This window comes from Macaca mulatta, chromosome 15 (genome assembly GCF_049350105.2).
Source record: "Macaca mulatta isolate MMU2019108-1 chromosome 15, T2T-MMU8v2.0, whole genome shotgun sequence".
Lineage (NCBI taxonomy): Eukaryota > Metazoa > Chordata > Mammalia > Primates > Cercopithecidae > Macaca > Macaca mulatta.
Genome location: NC_133420.1, coordinates 112,010,127 through 112,033,377, shown reverse-complemented (window position 1 = coordinate 112,033,377; position 23,251 = coordinate 112,010,127).

The following is a 23,251-nucleotide window of genomic DNA, read 5'->3' as shown; positions in this document are numbered from 1 at the left end:
GAAGACCTCAAAACAAATAACAACATTACAAGAGTAAGTCCTTATCAATAATAACATTGAAAGTAAATGGACTAAACTATCTAATAAAATGCACAGAATGGCTAAATGAATGACAAAATAAGACTGAATGATCTGTCGCATACAAGAAACAAGCTTCACCTACAAGGAAAAAATAGATTAAAAATAAAGGGGTGAAAAAAGATATTCTATGCAAATGGAAGCCAAAAAAGAGCAGATGTAGCTATACTTATATTAGACAAAAAAGACTTCATGACAAAAACTGTAAGAAGAGACGAAAATGTTCACTATATAATGATAAAAGGGTCAATTCAGCAAGATGATAAATGATTGGAAATATATATGGACACAACATTGGAGCACCCAGATATATAAGGCAAATATTATTAGAAATACAGAGAGAGCTAGACTTCAATACAGTAATAGCTGGAGACTTCAACACCCCATGTTCAGCATTGGACAGATCTCCCAGACAGGAAATCCACAAAGAAATGTGAGACTTTATTTGCACTATGAAACAAATGGACTTAATAGAATTTACAGAACATTTTATCCAATGGCTACAGAATGCATTCTTCTCCTCAGCACATAGGTTATTCTCAAGGATAGACCATATGTTCACAAAACATGTCTTAAAATAGTCAAAACATTTTAATAATATCAAGCCTCTTCTCTGATCACAATGGAATAAAACTAGAAATTAATAACAAGAGGAATTTTGTAAACCATACAAACACATTGAAATTAAGCAATATGTTCCTGAATGACCAGTGGGTCAATGAAGAAATTAAGATATTGAAAAATTTCTTGAAGCAGATGATAATGGAAACATAAAATACCAAAACTTATGGGATACAGCAAAGTACTAAGACAGAAATTTACACCTATAAGCACCTACATCAAAATGGAAGAAAAACTTCAAATAAATAACCTAACAATGCATGATAAAGAACTAAAAAAGCAAGAGCAAACCAAATCTAAAATTAGCAGAACAGAAATAATAAAAATCACAGCAGAAATAAATGAAGTTGAAGAAAACAATATAAAAAATTAATGAAACCAAAAGTTGGTTTTCTGAAAAATAAAACTGGCAAAACTTCAGCCAGACTAATGAAGAAAAAAAGGTGAAGACTCAAATAAATACAATCAGAGATGAAAAAGGAGACATTACAACTGATACCACAGAAATTCAAAGGATTTTAAGTGGCTACTATGAGCAACTATATGCTGATAAATGGGAAAACCTAGAGGAAATGAATACACTCCTAGACACATGCAAGCTACCAAGATTGAACCATGAAGAAATTCAAAACCTGAACAGACCAATTACAAGTAATGAGATTGAAGCTGTAATAAAAACTTTCCCAGTAATGAAAAGCCTGGGACCCAATGGCTTCACTGCTAAATTTTACTAAACATTTAAAGAAGACTTAATACCAATCTCACTCACACTGTTCTAAAAAACAGAGGAGGAGGGAATAATTTCATATTCATTCTACAAGGACATTATTACCTTGATACCAAAAACAAAGACATATCCAAGAAAGAAAACTACAGGCCAATCTCTGATGAATATTGATGCAAAAATCCTTAACAAAATACTATCAAACTGAATTCAATAATACATCAAAAAGATTACTGATCCTAAGTGAGATGATTTATCCCAAGTGAGCTTTATCCCCGGGTTGCAAGGATGGTTCAACCTAAGCAAATTGATCAATGTAATACATCATATCAACAGAATGAAGAACAAAATCTATATGATCATTTCAATTGGTACTGAAAATCCATTTGATAAAATTCAACACCCCTTCATGATAAAAATCCTCAGAAAACTGGGTGTAGAAGGAACATACTTCAACATAATAAAAGTCATATATGACAGACCCACAGCTGCTATCATAATAAATGTAAAAATACTGAAAACCTCTCCTTTGAGATCTGGAAAATGACAAGAATGCCCACTTGTTATTCAACGTAGCACTGGGAGTCCTGTCTAGAGCCATCAGACAAGAGAAGGAGATAAAGGGCATCCAAATTGGAAAGCAAGAAGTCAAAATATCCTTGTTTGCAGATGATATGATCTTATACTTGGAAAACCCTAATGACTTCACTGAAAAAGTGTTAGAACTGATAAACAAATTCAGTAATGGTACAGGATACAAAATCAGCAACATTTCTGTATGCCAACAGTAAACAAACTGAAAAAGAAATTTAAAAAGTGATCTCATTTGCAGTAGCCACAAACAAAATTAAATATGTAGGCATTAACTTAACCAAAGAAGTAAAAGATAACTACAATGAAAACTAGAATACACTGATGAAAGAAATTGAAGAGGAAACAAAAAATGAAAATATATTTTATGTTTATAAATTAAAAGAAGTATTGTTAAAATGTCCATGTAACCCAAAGCAATCTACGGATTCAATGTAATCCCTTTTCAAAATATAAATGACATTCTTCACAGAAATAGAAAAACAATCATAAAATGCATATGGAACCACAAAAGACCCAGAATAGCCAAAGCTATCCAAAACAAAAAGGGATAAATGGAAGGAATCAAATGACCTGACTTCAAATTATACTACAGAGTTATAGTAACCAAAGCAGCACGATACTGGTATGAATACAGAGACATAGACTGTATTGGTTTGTTCTTGCACTGTTAATAAAGACATACCCAAGACTGGGTAATTTATAAAGAAAAGAGGTTTAATTGACTCACAGTTCAGCATGGCTGGCAAGAAATCAGGAAACTTAAATCAGGGTGAAGGGGAAGCAAACATCTCCTTCATGTGGTGGCAGCAAGGAGAAGTCCTGAGCAAAAGAAGGAAAAGCTCCTTATAAAACCATCAGAACTCATGTGAACTGACTATCACAAGAACAGTATGAAGGTAACTGCCCTCATGATTAAATTATCTTTCACCAGTTTCCTCCTATGACACATGGGGATTATGGGAACTAGAATTCATTATGAGATTTGGGTGGGGACACAGCCAAACCATTTCATTCTGCTCCTGGCCCCTCCAAATCTCATGTCCTCATATTTCAGAACCAATTATACCATACCCTTCCCAGCAGTTCCCCAAAGTCTTTACTCATTTCAGCATTAACCTGAAAGTCTAAGTTCATGGTCTTATCTGAGACAAGGCAAGTCCTTTCTGCCTATGAGCCTGTAAAATCAAAAGCAAGTTAGTTACTTCCTAGATACAATGGAAGTACAGGCATTGGGTAAATACACCATTTCTAAATGGGAGAAGTTGGCCAAAATAAAAAGGTTACCAGCCCCATGCAAGTCAGAAATCCAACAGGGAAGTCATTAAACCTTAAAGTTCCAAAATGATCCCATGTCTCACATCCAGGGCACACTGATGCAAGAGGTGAGCTCCCACGGTCTCGGGGAGCTTTCCCCTGTGGCTTTGCAGGGTACAACCCCTTTCCCAGCACATGACACAATCTGTCAGTGGAACTATCATTCTGGGGTCTGGAGGATGGTGGCCCTCTTCTCACAACTCTCCTATGCAGTGCCCCAGTGGGGACTATGTGTGGGGACTGCAACCCCACATTTCCCTCTGCACTGCCATAGCAGAGGTTTTTCCATGAGGGCTCCTACCCTGCAGCAGACTTCTGCCTTGACATCTAGGTATTTTCATACATCCTCTGAAAATCTAGGTGGCGGTTCCCAAACCTCAATGCTGCCAAGGCTTTGGGCTTGCAGCCTCTGAAGCAACAGCCTGAGCTGTATGTTGACCCCTTATAGCATGGCTGGATGCAGCATGCCAAGTCCTGAGGTTGCACAGAGAAGCAGGGGGGCCCTGAGTCCAGTTCATTAAACCATTTTTCCCTCCTAGGCCTCTGGGCCTGTGATGGGAAGGGCTGCCATGGTCTCTGACATGCCCTGGAAACCTTTTCACCATTGTCTTGGTGATTATTTGGCTCTTTGTTACTTATGCAAATTTCTACTGCCAGATTGAATTTCTACCCCCAAAATAGGTTTTTCTTTTCTACTGCATTGTCAGGCTGCAAATTTTTAAAATGTTTATGCTGTGCTTCCTCTTGAACACTTTGCTGCTTAGAAATTTCTTTTGCCATGTACCCTAAATCATCTCTGTTAAGTTCAAAGTTTTGCAGATCTCTAGGGCAGGGGCAAAATGACACCAGTCTCTTTGCATAGCAAGAGTGACCTTTATTCCTGTTTCCAAAAAGTTCTTCATCTCCATCTGAGACCACATCAGCTTGGACTTCATTGTCCATATCACTATCAGCATTTTGGTCAAAGCTATTCAACAAGTCTCTAGGCTTTCCCCATCTTCCTCTCTTCTGAGCCCTCCAAGTCTCTGGGAAGTTCCAAACTTTCTCATATTTTCCTGTCTTCTTCTGAGCTTTCCCAACAGTTCCAATATCTGCCTGTTACCCAGTTCCAAAGTCACTTCCATGTTTTCAGGTATCTTTACAGTAGCACCTCACTCTCTGCGGTACAAATTTAACTGTATTAGTCTATTCTCACATGGCTAATAAAGACATACCCAAGTCTGGATGACTTAAAAGGGAAAGAGGTTTAATTGACTCACAGTTTAGCATGGCTGGTGAGGACTCAGGAAACAACCATGGCAGAAGGGAAATCAACCACATCCTTTCTCACATGGCTGCAGCAAGAAGCAGTATGAGCAAAAGGAGGAAACACCCTTTATAAAACCATCAGATTTTGTGAGAACTCACTCACTATCATGAGAACAGCATGAGGGTAACTGCTCCCATAATTCAGTTACTTCCCACTGGTCCCTCCCATGACACATGGCGATTATGGGAGCTACAATTCAAGGTGAGATTTGGGTGGGGACACATCAAACCATATCATAAACCAATAGAACAGAATTGAGAACCCAGAAAGAAACCTGCACACCTACAATGAACTCATTTTTGACAAAGGTGCCAAGAACAACTGGGGAAAAGACAGTCTCTTCAATAAATGGTGCTGGGAAAACGGGATATCCATAGGCAGAAGAATGAAACTGAACCCCTTTCTCTTGCCATATACAAAAATCAAATCAAAATGGATTAAAGAATTAAATCTAAGACCTCAATTCATAAAACTACTATTAGAAAGCATTGAGAAAACTCTCTAGGGCATTGGTCTGGGCAAAATTTCTTGAGTAACAGCCCATAAGCACATGACAACCAAAGCAAACATGGACAAATGGGATCACATCAAGTTAAAAAACTTCTTCAAAGCAAAGGAAACAATCAACAAAGTGAAGAGACAACCCATAGAATGGGAGAAAATATTTGCAAACTACTCATGTGACAAGGGATTCATAATTAGAATATATAAGGAGTGAAACAACTCTATAGGAAAAAATTATAATCTGATCAAAAAATAGAAAAATATTTTGCATAGACATTCTCAGAAGAAGACATACAAATGGCAGACAGGCATATGAAAAGGTGCTCAACATCATTGATCATCAGAGAGATGCAAATTACACTTACAATGAGATATCATCTCATACCAGTTAAAATGGCTTATATCCAAAAGGCAGACAATATCAAATGATGGTGAGGATGTGGAAAAGGAAACCCTGTACACTACTGGGGGGAATGTAAATTAGTCCAACCACTATGGAGAATAGTTAGGAAGTTGCTCAAGAAACTAAAAATACAGTTACAATACAATCCAGCAATCCCACTGCTGAGTATACAGCAAAAAAAAAGGAAATCAGCATATTGAAGAAATATGTGTACTACCATGTTTGTTGACAGCACTGTTCACAATAGCCAAGATTTGGAAGCAACTTAAGTTTCCATCAACAGATTAATGGACAAAGAAAATGTGTAACTTATACACAATGGAGTACTATTCAGCCTTAAAAAATAATGAGATTCTGTCATTTGCAACAACATGGATGGGCCTGGAGGTCATTATGTTAAGTGAAAGAAGCTAGGCACAGAAAAACAAATATCACATGTTCTCACTTATTTGTGGCATCTAAAAATCAAAACAATTGAACTCATGGAGACAGAGAGTGGAAGGATTGTTACCAGAGGCTGGGAAGGGTAGTAGGTTGGTGGATAGGAGGTAGGGATTGTTAATGGGTACAAAAAAATAGAAGAATGAATAAGACCTAGTATTTGATAGCCCAACAGGGTGACTATAGTCAATAAGAATTTAATGTAAATTTAAAAATAACTAAAAGAGTGTAATTGGATTGTATGTAACACAAAAGATAAATGCTTAAAGGGATAGATACCCCGTTTTCCATGATGTAATTGTTATGCATTGCATACCTGTATTGAAATAGCTCATGTACCCCATAAATACATACACCTACCATGTACCCACAAAAATAAAAAAAAAAAGTAAACAAAAGCACCATTTATTTTACTTGCTTTGTCTCAAATACTTGAAGGCACTCTGACTCAAATGAGCTTAGAAGATCCCTGGCCTTTATAGTACCAAGCCTGTAATAGTGAAACAGCACAAGAACTAATGTAACTAACTTAAGTTTTATTTAAGAGGCCTTCACCCATTCCTGCATGTAGGCTAGGATAATTTTAGAGCACTGAGATAACATGCAAAAACAGTGATCATGTAATTTTTAAAATTAACTCTGGGATTAAAGAAGTGTATAAACAACTATGTTTTGTAAAAGATTTATAAAAGCATTGCGACCTGACCAAGGATAAACAAGTTTCCAACCTCCTTGGACCCTCCCTGGCGCCCACATGTCTGTGGTCATTAGTATCTCTTGATACCAGCTCTCTCTTCTTCCCCATACTTCCCTCCCGTAAAAACCCTCTGGTCAACCTGAAGAAATGTAAGATGGTACTTTAGAATGCTAGTTCACCATCTTCTCTGTTTGCTGGACCTTCAGATAAACTTGTTTTTCCTCTCACCAACCCTCATCTCTCATGTCTGGCTTTCAAGTGGCAAGCAGCTGAACCAGGGCTCACTTACAGGTCTAGAGATATAATTAGCCCAGTTTTTTCCTTTTCCTTGTACTTAACTTTCTAGCTTCCTGGCCTTCTATGGGATGTAAAAATCGCACTGGCAACCCTCATGATGGAGTGTTTTTTACATTATTTGGCTGCATAAGACAATAAGATAGAAGATAGATAGATAGATTAGATAGATAGATAGATAGATAGATAGAGATAAATGATGTGGATAGAAAAAATATACTAACACAAACCATATCAAATGATTTGAGAGAAAGATGTTTACCCAGTTCAATTCCACAAACCCTTTTGTTTGTCCTCTAAAACCTTCAGTCTTGATTAAGTTGGCTTAACTCTGGGGTTTCAAATCCTCCATTGGGCACTTAATCCAAAAGAGAGTTAACCTTCTTAGACATGTCCCTGTAGATATGGGTTTTACGACAGAGACTGTTCTCAGGGAGACTTTGCATTTTAGAGCTCCCTGGTGGTGTCTCCCATGCCCCACAGCCCAACGTCCATTGCTGAAACAATTCAAGCCTCCTAGAGAACTCTTCAGTTTTTCAATCATACATCTCTTGGTGTCATTTTAACTACAAATGAATAACCAAGTCTTTGGGGAAATATTTTAAAAATATATCTTAAAAATCTGACATTACAGTATTAACCTGTAAGACTGGGAGTGAGGAAGAGGGAGAGAATGTGTTGCTGCCAAGGTCAGCATGTAAAGATTTTTCATTGTCTCTTGTTTGGAATGACGCAGTTCAAATAGCATTCCGGTATACAACATCTGAGAAACTATGAAGCAAGGAGTCATTGGGGCTAGCCGTATGGCATCAAACTACTTTCAATAGGTTAGGCTATTTTGCTTTGAAAAATATTTTTGTTGCATTCTTGTACTTTGTCTTTCTTACATGGCAGGATTCCTTTCAGTAAAGAGCATTTTCCTTTCAGTAAAGAGTGCTTTGAAATAACAAAGATTGAGAAGAATTTGTGTTTTTGTTTTCTTCCACAGAAAATAACAGCACAGAAATCCCTTTTTTACTAATTGTATCTGTCATACAACTTTAAAAGTTATGCAGAATTGTTTTCTTCAGAATGTCAATGCATGAATGCTATGATTCATGGCGTTCTTTGAATTTTGGAATGATGAGCTAATATAAAAAAGGGAAGAATATGCTGAGTTAGCTGCCCTGACTCATTAGGTAATTATTGTATGCACAATTAACATGATGGTGAGGGAAAGGCAAATAAACTTTTTCTGAATGATCTATTTATATGGACATACATTATCAAAGATACAACCTCATTTCTTATGAATAGATGAAAAATGTCTCAAATATTAAGAAAGAAATAGCATAGAAGCTCTTAATCTTTCTTTTGACATAGATTTTTGAAAAGATCGTGGTGTAACTGTCTTCCCAGCTGAGTAAAATTTTGAAGTTAATGCCTTAAGGTGTATATAATTCCCCTTCCTCACATCAGTGTTAGAAAAAGATTTAGTTTGACTTTAAGGGGCTGTAGAATTAAATTGTACATGTTTTTAAGATTTTAATCTGTAAAATATAACTGATTTCATAAGGATCAAGGTAACTGCAAGAGAGCCTGAGCTTTAAAATCTTACTTTTCATTTTTTTTTCTTTTTCCTTTTTTTTTTTTTTTTTAATAGAATAGTCTTAAGTTTGAGATGTCTCTACTACGTCTAGTCTTCTACTTAAGAAGTGAATGTTGGCCAGGCACGGTGGCTCACGCCTGTAGTCCCAGCACTTTGGGAGGCTGACGTGGGCGGATCACGAGGTCAGGAAATCGAGACCATCCTGGCTAACATTGGGTGAAACCCAATCTCTATTAAAAATACAAAAAATTAGCCGGGTGTGGTGGCGGGCGCCTGTAGTCCCAGCTGCTCGGGAGGCTGAGGCAGGAGAATATCGTGAACCCGGGAGGCAGAGCTTACAGTGAGCCGAGATCGTGCCACTGCACTCCAGCCTGGGCAACAGAGCGCGAGACTCTGTCTCAAAAAAAAAAAAAAAAAAAAAAAGTGGTGAATGTCAGTGTGATAACCATTTTTATTTTGTCTTGAAATTGCGTGTTTCAAACTGAAACCATATAGTTCCATTTGTGAGGGTCATGATTTTTCCATTTAACTACATCCAGAAATCACATGAATGCAAATGATAGCCTTTATTCACATTCTGGAGCACACAGACTACGTCTTCACCTATTTCTATGTCTTTGTTTACCTCTGTATCTATCATAGTCAAAAGAGATCTTAAAGATAAAAATATTGCCCTTTCTAAAAGGAAAAACATTCATACCTTTCCCTTTATTTTAAAATCAACATGGTTTTATCCCATTTGATCTTTATAAATTCTGATTTAGGTGACAATTATTCTATTAAGTGTAATTATACCCCAAATAACAGCAATCTAATATTCATTATCATTTTTACCTTGTCTCTGAAAAGCATCATGTAGTTTTGCTTTTAGAAAAACATAAAAAGGACAAAATGCACATTTTCCCAGAATTTATAATGCTCAATCTATGTATTAAAATAATTTACATTTTGCTTTTGCCCATCTTTAAGAAATCTATGTTAATCATTACCCAGGATTACATACTACTGGCTTTTGGCATTTTGCAAATTAGGTTGATTAGATGGTAGCATTATCCTTGCAGATTATTACAGAAAAGCTGCTTGGCCTATACAGATTTTACTTGCGTTCAGTTTTCACCAGACACTTCTCTGTGAGTAGCTTTTTAAAGATTATATATCTGATGGCAGAGAAATTTATGATAAAAAATGTGCTTTGGGTAGTGTTCAGATTTGTATTTTAATTCTCACTTGCAAGAAGCCAAATTAAAAATAAAATTAAAAATAAGTTAATTCTAAATCTTTGGCCCTTGGGTCCATAGTAATTTTTCTGTGATATTCCTTCTGTGAAGAAGAAATGTTTAATTTTCTCTTCCTGGGTGCACTATTTGAGGCACTTCCTTTTGCTTTATCATCACTCAAGTTATCTATTGCTATATAACAAATCACTTCCAAATTTGTTGGCTTAAAATATCTTTATTTTTGTGCTGTGGGTTGACTGCCATGATTCTTGCTCATGGTCTCTCATGAGGCTACAGTCAACTGGACATCCAAGATGGCCACTCACATGACTGGCAGTTGGTGCTGGCTTCAGCTGGAGCTCAGCTGGACTATTTGTTGGAGAACCTGTACATGCTTTTCCATGTGAGTTAGGCTCTGGCTTCCAAGAACAAGCGTCCCAAGAGTGAGTGTCATGGAAAACCTAGGTGAATGCTGCAAGTTTTCTTATGATGTAACCTCAGAAGTCCTGAGAACATCACTTCCACTGTATTTTACTGGTCAAGAACTCCACAAAGGCTTGCACAGATTTGATGGGAAGGAAATAGCCTCTGCTGCTCACTGGGAGGTGTATCAGTCAGTAGCAACAGAACCAACAGGATATGTGTATGTACATGTGTATATAGTGTGTGTAGACGTATAAAGAAATTTAAGGAATTGGCTCACATAATTGTGGGGGCTGATAAGTCCTGAATCTGTAGGACAGACTGGCAGGCTGTTACCTCAGGCAAAAGCTAACATTGCAGTTTGAGTCCTTACTTCATAGGGTAGGCAGATAGGCCAAAACTTCAGGCAAAATCTCTGTCATGGTCCTGAGGCAAAATATCTTCTTCTTTAAGAAACATCAGTTTCACCCTTAGGGCCTTCAACTGATTGCAGGAGATCCATTCACAATGTCGAGAGTAATCTTTACTTAAAGTCGGCTGATTGATGATATTAATCACATCTATGAAATACCTTCACAGCAACGTCTAGATCAGTGTTTGGACAAACAACTGTACTTCCTAGCCTAGCCAAATTGACACATAGAATTTGACCGTCATAACAAGCATACCAATTTTTTTTTTTTTTTTTTGAGAAGGAGTCTCACACTGTTCCCCAGGCTGGAGCGATCTCGGCTCACTGCAAGCTCCGCAGCCCAGGTTCATGCCATTCTCCTGCCTCAGCCTCCCGAGTAGCTGGGACTACAGGTGCCTGCCACCAGGCCCAGCTAATGTTTTTTTGTATTTTTAGTACAAATGGGGTTTCACCATGTTAAACAGGATGGTCTTGATCTCCTGACCTCATGATCCACCCGCCTCGGCCTCCCAAAGCATAGCAATTTTTTAGATCATCTTTAATTTGCTGTAGTCGTCATAAAAATGCTTTAACAAGAGTAAGATGTTTGCTTAAAAGGCAATAGCAACTTCAGACTGTGAGAAGTGATGTTGACCTCTAGTAGGACTAATTGATCAAATGAATTTTTCAGATATGGTAAGAAGAATCTACCTTAGTCTCCGTCTCTTTCCTAGTCTGAGACTCATCTCTTAATGTTCGAAACTGATATTTTATATGCAATTACATGAAGAGATTATAGTGTAACTAAATGTAATATCTAAAAAACTCTCATTTTCCTTTCCTTTTTAGAATCTGACTACTTTACCTTTTGTGCTTACATTTCTGTTGCTTTTACTTTCTCTTGAAACTACTTTGTCAATATTAATATATACGAAGTACCCTCCCCCACCAAAAAAAGAAGAATAACTATTAGTTGGAGGATGTCTTATATTATTTTAAATTTCTATTTCATGACTGACTTGTGTGCATGTTCCTCAACCTAATGCGCATATCTAGAATTTTTGCTTATAAATTCGAGTGAGATTTGACCTGTGTTCCATTTTCCATTGACCTGGCTAGTTTATATAATTTTTCTGCTATGACCATCTCCCTCTCTGTGATTGAGTGTCTAATGGTGATTGGTTCATTGATAATACAATCTTCTAGGGTTTTTTAAAAAAACACAGATTCCTGGACCTTTCCTTGATGACTGAAGCAGAAAGTCTGGAAGTTAGGTGCAATCCACATTATTTTAACAAGCACCCTTGGAGTAACCATTTCCCTAATCAGAGTTCATCTGTAATCATATATACTGCTTTAGGAGAATTCTCAGCCTCTACTTTTCAGTACCACTGTCTATTCCTATTATATACATATATATATGTATATATATATTCCAATTAGATTATATGTGATTATTTGATAGCTTAATTTTCCATGTTAGATCCCCTTTTCTTCAGCCTCTAATAGAAATTGTCCATCTTTCAGGCCTTTACTAACAGTAAGACACTCATAACTTCTGTCTACTGCCAGTCCACATATTTCAGATTTTTATGACACTCTCAGCTTCTGGTATCAATAACTGCTTTAGTTTGGTACACGGAAGTATATCTTGGTATAAGGAAATTATTATAGATATAAGATCCTATATCCTTTCTGGCAATAGTGTTCCAAAGGAGGGTGGAAGTTAGAAGATCAGAGAAATGTCCCTAGCCATTTCTAGTATAAGGCAATGAGTCAGAATTTGCTGGAAATTCTGGAAGCTAAGTCATACTACTACTAGAGTAGGACCATAAAGAGGTCTGATGCAGGCATCTATGGAAGTTGGTGCTTTGTGACTGCTACCTTTCTGGGTTAGTGCACATCTAAATGGTGGTGATAGACCTGGGGCGTCTGTTAGTTATTATGGCCAACAGTTGCTAAGGAAAGCTGGTTGCTGAGTAGGAAAGGAAGGCAAACTGGAACACGTTGGATATCCTTGGCACCTTTCTCTACTTGCCACCAACGAATATTAATATTTAGAGTGTAATGGCTGGTGTTTCACCTCTATCTCTCAAATCTCATGCAACTTCCCATTTAGCCAACTCTAAGCTGAAGTGATATAAGGGGATTCTAGAAAACATAGATCCATGTAAACAAATTGACAATAGAACAGTTCAGTGTTTTTCAGCCCTTGTCACCTTGACATCTCACAGCTCTTTTCATCATATTGAAGTTTAAAAAATAGCAAAATCATGCTTCTAATATGCATCTGCCTCTTTTATAACTGAAAATATGCTTTCTCCTCAATAGAGGATTTACAAAGCTGCAAGATAATTATTTTATATATGATTGATGTTCATCCCTTGCCTGATGTTGAGCTTATAGAAATAGCCTCCTCCTAAACTTTTAGAAATTTACCATCTAATTATGTCTAGAAATAATCATAAAGATCTTGAAATATAGGGATAAATTATCTATAATTTCACTATTAAAACTGAAGAGCTTTGTAAATTTGATATAACCCTTTCAAATAATTTTCCATTGTGATATATTATGTATAGAATGATATTGATATATAGGGATATATTATTAATATATATAAATAAAATGAATTAATAGGCATACAGTGTTTAATTTGCCATTCAATTTAATACTAAATTATAACTATGTTTTCAGGTTCCTACATAGCCTTCCTAATAAAGACTGCATAATATTCTATCTAGTGACTGTGGCATCAATTAATTTGTTCCCATTCTACTGGTGCATATCTAGATTGCTTCTCAGTTTTCATGGGTACAAATTGGCCCATGTGATAAGATATAATGCATTCCTAGATAGTTCTATGAAAGTACAATGTGTGAAATTTGTACAATATGCTTACTAGTTATAAGGGAAAGTCCATTCTCCAAAGCAAAAGAATTTATAAAATCCATGACTGTATTTCTTTTAAGACAATATGTTTCCAACAGTTATTCACAGAAGGCCTTTGTTCTTTTATTTGCAGTGGGACACTGCCAACCAGTTTAATTCTAGTGAGTGACTGACTGAAGCTAAAAATTTCCTGAATTCTTTCTTTTTGCAATTTTATTACACTTGTAGAACCAGTATTTTTACTTGTATCAGCATTTTTTCTTTTCTTCTAAATTTTACATTATTTACAAAATAACCATAACATTCAATAATATATCAAAATAATTGCACAAATATTGCTGAAGAGAAAAACTGATGTCAACACTGCCAAACCTGAATGTTTCCAAGAGCAAAACAATAGCTTAAAATATTCTTTTTCAGTTGATGTACTGACGTATTGTGTAATAAGTTTAGAAGTCACAGAAGTTGAAAGTCTAAAAAGTCAGGTGTTTTCCTAGAAGAGGCCAATGACTTCATACTTATAACCTTTCCTATATATTGGAATTTTTAGGGTAAATACATGTTTAAAATGTATGAACATCTTAATGGCTCTTCACAAATGGAAATACAATGAGGAGGCATATAAATTAGAGTGTGGTTAGATAGAAAAATGTTTTATGTATAATTTGATATCTGAGCTGAGTTCTGGAGGAAAAGTAGTTAACTATGTCAAGGTCATGGGTTAGGGAATAAATGACTTTCCAGCATGTTTGGGAGACAGAAAATGCATGATATGTTTGAAGAATTGTTAGTAGTTCGGTATAGCTGAAGTGAAAGTCACATATGGCCAAAGAAGTATGGTGGGTGGAAATATGAGTCAGCAGAGAGGCAGAGGAAAGAAGCAGAAATTAGAAATATGAACTAAACTAATGGTTGATCTTGATTTTGAAAGCTCTGGCAAGTTCCTCAGGGAGGCATGCGATCAGTATGACCAGATTTGTTTTCAAAAATATATTTTGGCAGCTATGATCAGTAGAAATTGGAGAAACTAAAGAGAGACCAGTTAGGAAAATATTGTTGTGATTCAGGCAAGATAAAATAAAGTGACGAAGGGAGGCAGTGACAGCAGTGGTAGGGAAGAGAAAATGGTAGATACTATTTTAGAAGTCAAATCCACCAGAACTGTGGCTTGTACATTTGGATGTGGGGAGTGGACAATGAGATGAAACAGTCTAACATGACTTTCAGACTTCCCTCTTGGGCAACTGAGTTCATGGTAATATCATTCTCCAGGAGAGAGATAATACAGGAGAAGCAGTTTTATTAGTGTACATGGTGAGGTCATATTCATTAACAACGAGTGAGACACACCTGTAATTATATCTAAGGAGATATAATTCATTAGATAGTTGGATGTATAAATATATGGATTAAATTGAAAACATAAATTTAGGCAGTATTGGTAATAAGGAAATTGAAATGGAAAAGAATATTTGGATCACATGACTCAGGGATAAAATGTAGAGGAAGAAGAGCAGAAGGCATAGAGCAAATCTCTGGGGAGCACAGATATCATGTAACCACAGAAGAAATAGAAAGTATCGAAGAAGACATAGAAAAAGCATGGATAGGTGTAAAACCCTTTAGCATTTGATATATACTACATAGGAAGGCCTTCTAGTTTAAGAGTCAGATGAAGTGCACTTTTGTGCTGTTTCTAGGCATGTGGCCATAGACACATCACTTAACATCATTGTAATCTTAAGTTCTCCTATGCAAAATGAGACTGTGGCTCCTGCCTGATTTATAGGTCTATAGCAGATAAGATAATATATGTTAAAGCATCTTGGGAACACTCCAAGTCACCATATAAATGTAAGTTTTTATTATTTTCTAGATACTGACATATTCTATCACTTTTGACCTTTCTTCCTTTCTACTAAATGGGATGTTAAGTGGGCTTATAATTTCAACCTTTGGGTATAATATAATCTCTTACATTGAAATAAACATTACTAAAAATTGACAGGACTACCAAATAGTCTAGGTCAAGAACTTCTAAGATACAGAACAGAGGACACACTAAAATTTTCAAGACTTACTATGATATACATACAAGATCAAGCTGACATTGGATTAGTTCTAAAAAAAACAAAAACAAAAAACAAAAAAACAGTCATTGGAAATTTGGTTATGTGCTTGGCATTACTATAAGAGCAATTGGAGGGAAATGGGTTTTCTAATTCAAAATAGATGGTTGAGGATAAGTGTAGTCTTAAAAGTGGCTTTTTTTTTAAGTGGCTTACGGCAAGGATTCCTGAAGGCAAATTCATACAATGGGTGGAATTCATGTTACTATCTGCTTCCATTTTTTTTTAACGCCTTTCCTTCCGTTTCAGTCCTGTTTGCCTTTTCTCTATTTTATCTCCATTCTAAAGAATTTTTCTGAGCCTGGGAATATAATCTAAGGTATTCATTCATTTTCAAATATTAAAATATTAATATTTAAAGGCAATGTTTCTCAAAGAGTGGATCATGAACTACCCAGACTCACTGACTCAGGTGATTTTGACACCCAGTTCGATTGGAGAAGCACTGCTTTTAGAATATATTTTATTAAACAGAAATGCAAGAATAATTTTCTATTATCTATTATTATAAAAAATGAATGAAACATTACTATAGTGTAATAAAAATAGTGCTTGGAATAAAAAAATCCCATTTTTTTTCTCACTGACTAAATGTGTGATATTCTCAGTTTAGTCTTTTAATCCCTTAAAATCTCCATTTGCCCATCTTAAAAATGGATAAATAATAATAAAACCTGCTCAAACTCACAGAGTGGTTTTGAGCATCAAGAGAGACAGATTGTTGGTGAAAGTAGCTACAACAGTGAAATAGGATACCTCTATGTCATTATCTTTATTTTAGCTTATTGTGGAATGTCTTGGGGGAGGAGGGCATTTTAGTACTTTAAGAATTAAACTACATATTTTTATTAATGACAAAAACCTAACCTCTAGATAGCTAGAACATATAAATGCAAATAACAACATATTAATTACACATATTTGAACTATAGAATTGGGTTTTTATTATTATGAATATATTTCAAGAAAAAAGCTTACAATTATGTCACAATTTCTGGATTGGTGCTCAATAAATATTTACTGAATGGATAAATGCATTTGGAATACATTTATATTGTTAACACAGAGCTATTCCTTTTTATTATATTTTCTAAAACTTCCTCATAAGAACAGAAAATATAAAAACCTTAATGCCTTATTGATGTAGCATCATGCAGGAGTATTAATATCAGCATGACAGCATATCAATAATAATATGACTAATGTAGAGAAATTCTGCCTTGGGGTTTGTGCAAGAATCCACTTGGGTTTTATTCTTATGATTTAAAGGGTCATTACCTATCAATTCAATTACAATTTCATCTCAATGAAATGAGCATATGTCTGTCAATAACACTGTTTATTAACTCTTTTAAACAAACTCATAATATGCTTAAGAAAATCAGATCTATAACCATTGCACTCCTAAGGGAACAGTTATTTTTCACTCTTATGGTTGACATTTTATATAAATTCTTTCTAAAATAACATATAAGAGTTACTAAATATGATTTTGCATTAAGGAGTGAGTTTTCTGTTTGGTTTATAGTACTACTGAATACTGTCTAGTCTCTGAATTTAGAGTCAAAATTAATTGCTATTGATTGAATATTAGTAAATACTGTAGACTCTCTTTGTTTCTGTCTCCTTCTTTTCCTCCGTCTTGCCTTTTCTTTCTTTCTCTCACCCATTTGTCTATTCTTCACTCCTATCACCAACAGCACACATTAAATATATTCTGTGTGCTACAGAATATGAGATAATAGAAGATACTTTAAATCAGTGGTACTCAACTGAGGATGATTTTGCTCCCCAACAGGCATTTGTCAATGTCTGGAGATAGTTTTGCTTGTCACCCTGTGGGAGTGTTACTGGCATCTACTGGGTAGAGCCAAGGATACTGCTCAATAAAAGGACAATGAAAAGGCCCTCTACAACCAAAAATTACCTGCTGCAAAATGTCAGGAAGGCTGGGGTGGAGAAACTCTGCCTTATGTAATTTCTGTCTTTACCATATACTCAGTGTTGGTGTCAGCTCAGCAATTCCCTACCAGGTGCTTTTCTCCTGATTCTTCACAACTTCTAATATGGAATTTCCATTAGTAATTATACATGATGTTTTTCTACATGGAGAAAATATTGGAGTCTTTGCATGACTGCTTGGAGGTTTCTATTTCTTTCATGGTCATCTTGTGCCACAATGTTTTTTGTTTTTGTTTTTGTTTTTCAGGGGCGTGTACTACAAAAACACTTTCTGTTAAAAATTAATATGAATAGGATGTTTTATATTTTCTTCAGTAGGTGTAATCTTATTAGAGAACAAAAGGTCTGGTTTGTAATATGCGGTGTTGTTTGAGAGGCATTACAGACAGTGTCCGAGAGCACAAATGTGGAGTCCATACTCCCTGGATTTGATTACTGGCTCTGACGCTTACTAGGAATGTAACCTACATAAGTGTCTTGTCTTCTCTTTAAAATGCAGATTTTACATAGAATGATGTGGGTTTTGAAAGAATTACCATGATATTTAATTAATACGATGATATTATTGATTTAAAGGTACAGCATTATTTTATGCTATGCACCAGAAAAAAGAAAATGCCACTAATTAAATTATTATAAGCCATCATATGTGAGTCATACTCCAATGTCAAAGGTTGTTAAAATGTGGAAAAAACATACGTCTTAGAACCAAGAAAATGCAGTACGTGTAAAGCATTTAGAACTGTGGCAGACACTGAATATACACAAAATATCCATTAACACTTGAATTGATATATGCACAATAAACTACCACTAGGAAAACAGGCAGTAATATTCAGAAAGGAGTCCAGAATTGCCACACTGCCAATATTTTTTTTCCGGAAGAGAATGTTTTTTTCTTTTTTCTTTACTGCCAATACTTCTATTCATACATGTTTTAAAATACTATTAATCATCTGAACATGAATATTGATTATGCTACTCTGTAACAAGCCCACTGAAAAAATAAGTGCAACCGACTGGAAACATTTTGTGGGATGAAGAATTTTGGTTTGAAATGTCCTTTATGCACTTCTCTATCTGATTTGATTCCATGATCTGTGTCATAATAGCCTGATATTTTTTCCTGACTGCACTGTGTGTGAGAGTAAATCATTCTTGTGGGCTTTCACAGCTTTCTCATGAACATCTGTTTATGTTCCTCTCTTTCTGTTGTATCTTAGTCTTTCTATGTATGCCTTCCCCATTATAATACAAACACCTAGAGGAAAGGTGTGGTAATGTTTCTATATACCTACTATCTGGCACAATTTCAGGTACAAACTCGATATACATTTCATACTGTACAAATTTTTAGTCTGTTTTGTGCCATAAGATATAGAAAACATAAATATGCAAGGACTAGAAACTAACTAAGTCAACTGGTGAATGTCTACTCTCTAAAAGATACATGTGAGGTCAGAGTTCAGCATGTTGTATTGGAACATAGAAAGCAGCCCAGTTCTGAAAGAGAAAGAATTTTTGACAGCACTGCTATTAGTCCCATACCGTGGGTCTGAGTGAGCCTGAGCATTTGACCTCTTCCTTTGCTCCAATGTGGAGAGTTTATCCTCTCTCGTTCCCTCCTACATCTCATTTTGACATGAGACTAACCAGAAGACAAAGGCAATTTTAGAGGCTTAAAAGTTTTGCTAGAGATGATGATCAGCTATCCAAGCCAACCAGAGGTGCATTTCGAGTCATGTCTGTAAAAATTAAGATTAAGTCCTGAGGTCTAAGACCGGTGAAGACATTAGCACAGTTGCAGGATAATGGCTAGGACTTTTTTCCCCCATGATCAAACCCAGAAGGAAGAATAATACCTTACAAGGACAGAAAGCTCAACCAAGGGGTTTGAAACCAAAATCAGACCAACTTGTTCTAGGATTTTGGAATTCTAGAATACACTCCTAGAATAGAGCTTAAGCCATTATGTATAAACTTTGTTCTCCCTTTACCGGTGAGAGGTATAACTATTGTGTTCAGCTGCGAATGTCTTATTAGATTAGCTGTTAGGATGCAGCTCTAGTCCCACACTGGGTAACACATCAAGGACAATAGCAAATGGCAGGCTGCTAGTTGCCATGTCGTTTATTGAAGCCAAAATACCAACAAACATAATCTAGGAATAGAGCTCACACAGATCTAGAGTTTTCCTGTTTATTCCAGTAGATTTTGGAAATTCAGTCTTTTAAAAAGAAATAGTAGTAAAAAAAAAACCATAGTAGAAGAAAAAATACTACCGATCTAGTATTGATTTTTGGTAAAAGCCTCTGGAATTTTACATCGTAATTAGTCTCCCTCTCAGAAAGAATATTTATTTAAATACCTCCGCATCCTAGTTTTTATTTAGACAGATGGTTGGAACATTATGGTAATGTATTAATAACAGATGCACACCTTTCCCTGGACTTCACAGTAGGGAGGCTGCTGTCTCAAATTATTAATGGAATTTAAAGTCTTTCACTTCCAGGTCATAGGTTTGAAAAATGTGCTTTTGTTGTATCTAAAAAATCATTACCGTCTAATATGTGTCATGCAACATGGACTTAGTCCAGATTGGGTACATTGGGTATTAATAAGTCGCAATTGTATGTAGACAAGAAATGATTTCTTTTTAAAAGGCATCACAATAAATTACTATTCTGAATGGTGTTTTAGGACACCCTTAGACAGAAGCACTGTGATTTTGACAAAGGTTGACCACATTTCTTGGAAGGCTATAGCATCTTTCACAAACATTTGTTTTGTGACAGAGGAAAATAGATGCTTTGGGTAACAATTAGTTTTCTAAAAGGTTATTTTACTTTCTAAGTGTGCCTTTCAAATGTTATTTAATGATTAATAATACCTTGATTGGAAAAAATGATAATTTGAAATACAGAAGAACTTGGGGCATGAATTATATTCTTATAATCTAAAAGGTTACCTGCCTAGAAAATATTATTCATAGGAAATCTTAGGGATTTGGAGAGAAATACAGTGTAAAATAATTTCTTTTAGTCCTTTTCTTAAAATTATCTAAAGTTGCCGGAGAGTGGACAAGAAAGTGTACACTGGACTACACTGGGGGTATCTTCCTCTGCAGAATGAAGTTAACTTACTCCCACAATCCCCTATTTTCAAATTAACATAGAGTTAAAATGACTATTTTGTGGCAAGTTCTACAAGCTTTAGTGTATACATTTGTATTATGACCACCACAATCAGGTTATAGACCATTTCATCATCCTTCAAACCTACCCTGTACCTACTCTCTACTGCTCCTTTATAAAAATATCCTTCCCCACTCTATCCTCTGGCAACTACTAATCTGTTTGCTGATATTACAGTTATGTCTTTTTGCAAATGTCTTATAAATGGGACCATATAGTATTTAACCTTTGAGAATGGCTTTTCTTCACCTAGCTTAACAACTTTGAGATCTGTCTGAGTATTGTTTATCAGTAGTTTGTTCTTTTTGCTTGCTGAGTATTATTCCATTGTCTGTAACACTGTTTATCAGCTCATTGAAGAACATTTGGGTTTGGGCACATAAGAATATGTAATATCTTAGTTTGGGCACGTAAGAATAATGCTGCTATAACCATTCATGTATAGGTTTTGTGTGAACATAAGTTTTAATCTCTCTAGGGTAAATACCTAAGGGTGGAATTGCTGGGTCATATAGTAAGTATGTTTAACTTTGTAAGAGAGACTTTGCCCTTTTGCATTGCCATCTTCACATTATATGCAAGTTCCAGTTGCTCTACTTCCTCCCTAGCCCTTAGTTTTGTTAGTTCTTTTTGTTTTAGCCCTTCTGTTAGTGGCTTAGTAATATCACATCGTTGTTTTAATTTGCATTTCCCTAATGGCAAATGACGTTGGACATCTGTACATGTGTTTGTTTGCCATCTATCTGGTTTCTTTGTATATCTTTTATGATGAGGTATCTGTGCAAACCTTTTGCCCATTTTTTTTTTTTAAAGCTGGATCATTTTCTTACTGTTGAGTTTTAAAGTTCAGGATCCAAGTGATTTGCAATTGATATATTCCAGCCTTTAGCTTCTCTTTACATTCCCTTCATAGTATCTTTTGCAGAACCAAGGTTTTAAATTTTGCTGTTAACATCTATTTTTAAAAATTAATTATGCAGTTGGTGTTATATGTAAGAACTTTTTGCTTAATATAGATTTAAAAAGATATTTTCCTATGCTTTCTTCTAAACATTTAACATTTTACATTTAGGTCTATGATCCATCATGATTTAATCTTTGTGGAAGGTATGAGGTTTATGTTGATATCCATGTTATTGCATATGGATGTCCCAACACCACTTGCTGAAAAGGCTATTCTTTCTCCATTGAATTGCCTTGAACCTTGGTCAAAAACTAATTGGCATATTTGTATAGGTCTATTTCTGAACTTTCCATTTTGTCTTATTGACGTAGGAGCCTTACCCCTTCGCTAAAACCACAATGTTTTGATCACCAAAGCTTTATAATGAGTTTAAAATTATAAAATGTGAGTCCTCCAACTTCCTTTTATACCAGAATTGTTTTGGCTAGTCTAGGTTCTTTGCCATTGCATATACATTTTAGAATTAGCTTATCTATAACTATAAAAATAAGCTAGCTGCATGAACTAGCTAATGAAGATAGCCCCTTTCTCTCCTTTTATCAGATAGCATAATTATCTGATAAAACAGTCTGGAAAGATCAAGGAGAAACTAGCATTGCCTACATTTACAAGAGTTTGAAAAGGGAGGGGCACTGATTTCTAAGGAGGCCGAGCCACAGACAAAGCCTGGGTTGCTGAAGCTTGCTCATACCACTTGATCATTCACATTGATGACTTCAGATCCTTTCCTCTTGACTTTTTTTTTTCTTTTGAAATGAGAAGCAAAGTAACTTAATGGGCACTCAACAGTGTTCAAGTCTTAGTTCAAGAGTGCTGAGTAATTAGTATAATGTACACGAGGAAAACACTAAGATCCTACGATTTTTCTGCCGTGGCATTAGAGGTTGGAAATTATTAGTAAAATAATGGTACAATAAGAGCTATTCCAGTATTTTCCCTTTATCTGCTTTGTCCAGTAAATAGGCCTGTTTTCTTTTGGAGTGCCTGTTTCTAACATATGCATGACATGGCAAGAGGTACTTGACGGAGGCTGGAATTTTTAGCTCGGTCGTGATCTAGCGACCCATTGGCAAGATGAGAATATCATCAGATTAGGGGTAGGTAGGTATTTTTGTGAGAATAAAACTGGAACATAGTAACCACTCTGTGTGTTGTGTACCAGCCATATCCTACACCTTGTTTCTGATTTTCTCAGCTTCATTTCTCAGTGGATCCAGCTGCACTATGGGCTGTAACTTCACACAGATGTGATCTAACAGTGTCTCACCTCATACTATCTATTTCACCTCTGTTTCAGGGCTTTCCTATTCACCAAGAGCCATGGAACACTGGAAGATTCTGAAAGTCAACAAGAATTAAGGCTCTGTGTACCAAACATTTTGATGGGTAGGAGCTAGCTGAAAATTGTTTTTCTTTCCCCTTTCTCTGTGTACTCAAAGAATGGTCCTGAGATGTAGCTTATATGGTTTCTCAGAGGAAGGTGCCAGGAAATCAAGCAATCAATTGCATTTA